Source organism: Vombatus ursinus, unplaced genomic scaffold, assembly GCF_900497805.2.
Source record: "Vombatus ursinus unplaced genomic scaffold, bare-nosed wombat genome assembly UNPS02014837.1, whole genome shotgun sequence".
Taxonomy (NCBI): Eukaryota; Metazoa; Chordata; class Mammalia; order Diprotodontia; family Vombatidae; genus Vombatus; species Vombatus ursinus.
Genome location: NW_020954615.1, coordinates 3,408,146 through 3,412,997, shown reverse-complemented (window position 1 = coordinate 3,412,997; position 4,852 = coordinate 3,408,146). Strand labels below are relative to the sequence as shown.

Genomic DNA, 4,852 nt, shown 5'->3' with positions numbered 1-4,852 from the left:
GAGAGAGAGAGAGAGAGAGAGAGAGAGAGAGAGAGAGAGAGAGAGAGGAGTACAGGATGATGCCTAGGCTCTGAGGCTGAGGGACTGGGTCTGTCTTCTAAGCTGTTCATTCTCCTTCCAATCCTTTCCTCCAGAGCTTTTGTTTCTTTCTTTCTTTTTTTTTTTTTAACCTGTTGCTTCATTTCTTCTAGGTATTCATGTGGTTCTTGGTGAAAATAATGTCTTCCTTTGAGCCTCTGACTGCAATTCTTTTGAGGGATCTCTATAGTTGCAATAATTTTTGATCCTACCCAGTGTTTTCTCTGACTTATTCATCTCTTCAGTTTTGGTTCTTAACTGGGGCTTTGTGACAGGGCCAGGCTTCGCCCTGTGCTGCACTTTTGGTGGCACAGAACCATACTGGTCAGCCCAAAGGGGATGGGAGATGTTGAAGAATGAAATTCTAAAGACACAAAGGTAAACAATTTCAATGAGGACAAAAAATGGGATTTGTTTGAAGAAAGCAATGTGGAGTCATGGGAAATTCATCAACCAAATTAAATTTTAAAAAGAAATGGACAAGTCAGGTCAAATCAAGAAGTATTTATTAAGAACTTACTTTGTGCCAGGCACTGTATTCAGCAATGGGGATACAAAGATAGACAAAAAACATAGTCCTTGCCCTCAGAGAGTTTACATTCTAATTAGGGAGACAACATATAAAAAAACTAGATAGATACACTATACACACTCTGAGGGGGAAGGCATTTTCATTTGGTGAAACTCGGAAAGGCCTCCAGAAGTAGGTGGGATTTAAACTGTGCTCTAATGAAGACTGGAAAGAAGTGAGGAAGTAGAATATGCCATGGAAATGTTGAGGGATGGATTCTAATGAGGTGTAAGAAGGGCAATGTTTCTATGCGTAGGAAAGTAAAGTGTTAAAAGACTGGAAAAGCAGAAAAGGACCAAGGCATGAAGAGCTTTAAATGCCAAACAAAGGAGTTTATATTTGATCCTGAAGGTAAGAGGGAGCTCATTGAGTAGGGAGATGACATGGTCAGATCTAAGTTTTAAGAGAAGCACTTTGGCAGCTGAATGGAGGATGAATTAGAGTGATGAGAGACTGGAGGAAGAGAGCCCAATTGGAACAAGAGTGTTCATTTGAGAGGTAATATGGGCCCAAACTAGGGTGGTGGCTGTGTTAGTGGAAGGAAGGGCATGTATATAAGATATTGTGAAGGTGGAAATAACATATCTGGCAAACGACTGGCTACATGGGGTAAATGAGCATAAGGAGTCCGGGATGATACTGAAGTTTAATGCCTGTGTAACTTGTGAGGATGGCAGAATTCTCAACAATAATAGGAAAACTGGGAAAAGAGGATAAATTTTATTTTGATTAAATTGAGTTTGAAATGCTTCTAGGACATCCAAAGGAAGTTAGTTAAGTGAGACTGGAGCTCAGGGCAAAGACAAGGGTTGGATATGCAGGGAACATCAAGTAATGAAGGATAAATATGACTGTGGCACAGTGCTGTAGAAATAGTGGAAAGATTGCTAAAACTTACAATAAGCTAAGGCTGATGAGTCAGTGAGTCAATAAGCATTTAATAAGAACCTACCATGTGCCAAGGCAAAAGATAGTCTGCTCTCAAGGAGCTTTCAGTCTAACGATGAAGACAACATGCAAACAATAATGTACATAAAAGATATATACAGGATAAAGTGGAGATAATAAACTGAGGGAATGTACTAGTCTCAAGGGGGAATGGTACTAAGGACAACAAAAAGGGTTTATTTAAAAGCAATACTGGGAGAAAAAGCAGGGTTAAAAAAGGGTTAGAACTTGTGTCTGTGGTGGAAGGGACAATGATAAGTGACAGGAGAAAGAAGGCAGGTCTGTTCCTTCTTATTCTGTATCAGTTTTCTTTACAAATTACAACGACCTTTACATTGGAAATGACAGAACAAAAAATGAGGACTGGAGTTGACACTCAAGACAAGAGCTCTTAGCTCCCCCTCAAGTCTCCTGGCTCAGGGACTTGATGATTCCCTTGGGTCCTGAAAGACCTGGCAGCTGTGACTGCTGAGTAACATCCAGTGTGCAAAAGATCATGGAAATGGGACAAGTACTGTGAGACTGAAGACTGAACGATGTTGTTCCAATTTTAAAAAAAGGAAAGAGAACAAAGCCTACAAATCAGAGGACGGTGAGCCTGACTGAAAATGAAATGCTAAATGAAGTTTACAATCATGGCAGCATTAAATAATACTCATAACAAGACATGAGAAAACTAGACTGCTACAAGAGTAAAAAATAAAATTGAGAAACGATAAATCTGCAACTGATTCTGTTAATTAATAAGCTTGATGAGCACCCCCTCTGGTCACGTCTGATGTATGCTTTGATTAAAGGAAATTTCATTGAAAGGGGAAGAGTTGAAATCATCTCCCAGGGCCAGCGGAGGAAACATGGAACAACTTAACACATTTGTCTGCCCATGGCATTCTGCATATGCTACGTATTACTGTATCCCCCACGGCAACCCCAACGCTCTTGCCGGCAGATCACGTGGGCGGCTCCATGTGCTCTGCAATGGGAACCACATACGGAGGGGCTCTGGCTGCCCACGCCGGGGAAAGAGATTACAGCAGCACAAGCCTGCCAAAGCTGCGCATGCGCCAGCTCTCGGCCCCGCCTTCCCAGGCGCGCCCCCGCTCAGGCAACCACAGGTGCGCGCGCACACAGTCCAGCACGCAGACACAAGAAGCGCGCTCACCCCTGAAGAGACACGTAGCTTGCACACACGACACACACGCACGAACACACCTATACTAACACGTACTACCCCCGCGGGTCCGGACTCACCTTCCGAGCGAGCGGAGCCGGCTACGAGCCAACGAAGGCGGCCGGCGCTCCATCTCCCTGAGGAAGTACGCGTGCGCAGACGGCCCGCGAACTACAATGCCCAGAATCCTCCGCGCCTCGAGTCCTCTATTTCCCAGACGCCTCCGCGGCGCGCTGGCCCCAGCCTGGCAGGGGGTGCAGGGGGTGCTGGCTGCTGCCCCAAGAAATTCCAGCTCTTTCGATTCCCCCTCTTCATATAAAGAAGGAAACTGAGGCCCAGAGAGGAAAAGCATCTTCCCCAAAGCTGCACAGGAGTTAGTGGCAGAGGCGGAATTCGAACTCCTGTCCTTTGGCTCCAAATGCAGCATGCTCTTTGCAGTATCCCCAAGCTTAGCTTGAGTCCACCTTGTCTACCCAGCTGCAGAGCCAGTGAGATGGCTGTTGGTGAATGTTGAAAGATCTGGGAGAAAGGGAGACATGCCTCACTGCAGACTGGAGACAGGCCTAATTATGAAACTCCTAATTGTAAAAAATAAGATGATTATGTCTGGAGTCTGCCAACTATAGACTCTCGAGCTTCAGTTTTGTTCCTGGCTAATTATTCCAGAAAAAAAACAAATTAAAAATGTATACACACACATATAGAGAGAGAGATACAGATATAGATATATGAAATGAAATCTATTTATCTATGTATATGTAATGAAATACATGTTTCATTTCAAAATGATAATTTATTCCCTTTCAGTATGCTTTAATACAGAAACATTCACAGGGAAGAAAAGTGCAAACTGAGGAAATTGAATGAAAGGGATTTTCCACCAGCACATAGATTTGGGGGCAATGCACATCTTTTTAACTTGTCTAAAAATCTGGCTCTGGTTCATACAAACATCAAGTTATTTTTTCAGTGAAGTCTATGAGTTATCAGAGATAGATCTACTTTCTTCCTTTTCAATTTTTCCAGTAGGTTTTTTTTTGGTCCATTTAACTGGAAAAGCCATATCTGAAGAAAATGCAGTGTTTTCAGATAAGCTTGTTCATTGTTAAGCAAATTAGTAAAATAAAAATTTTAGTGTTTTTATCCTGTTGTGCTCCATGTACATTCCATCAGGAAAGGAGCTGTCCAGCAATAATTGGTGCACAGGCTCAGTGCTGCCTTCTTATGGAATGTTTAAAAACTGAAATGTTCTCTAGTACGTTGGTAGAACCTCTTCGGGGTGTGGACGAGTAAGAGTCAGCCAAGATGAGGAGGAGGCATAGATGGGTTGGGATCTGCACTGTGTCTGTCACAGCCATGAGGGACTGTGCTAGTATGGATGACAAATGGTCTGCTGTGTACATTTTAGAGGCAGCTAGGTGGTGCAGCAGGTAAAGCAGGTAAAGTTTGAATGCAGTTTCAGATATTACTAGCTGTGTGATTCTGGTCAAGTCAATCAATCAATAAACGTTTATTGAGTGCCTACTATGCGCCAGGAACTGTGCTAATTCTGGGGATACAAAACAAAGTAAAACACAGTCCTTGGTCTTAAGGAGCTTAAAATATGATGGGGAAGACAACATGTAAACAAACATATACAAAGCAAGCTAGACACAGAAGAAATTGGAAGTAATTAATAGAGGGAAGGAGCTGGAATTAAGAAGGGTTGGGGTAGTCACTTAACCTCTGTCAGCCTCAATTTCCTCATCTGTAAAATGGGGGTAATAATCATACCAACCTTGCAGGTTTGTTATAAGGATCAAATGAGATAATATTTGTAAAAAGTGCTTAGCGTAGTGTCTGGCACATAGTAGGTGCTTAATAAATGTTTATTTCCTCCTTTTTTACCCCCTTAACTTTCCCCCCTTCTCTTAACCTTGGAGAAATAGGCTTTTTAAAATTTATTTTATTTTATTTTATTTTGTTTTGTTTTTCATTAATAAATTTATTTATTTTTAGTTTTCAACATATACTTCCACAAGATTTTGAGTTCCAAATTTTCACCCATCTCACCCCTTCCCCCACCCCAAGATGGCATGCATTCT

The 4,852-nt window shown here is 42.2% G+C and overlaps 1 pseudogene; it reads right to left on the bottom strand.

Annotated features, from left to right (window-relative positions):
- Positions 1 to 2,886, bottom strand: part of LOC114026273 — a 13,164-nt pseudogene extending 10,278 nt beyond the window's left edge.
- Positions 2,887 to 4,852: the final 1,966 nt, after the last annotated feature.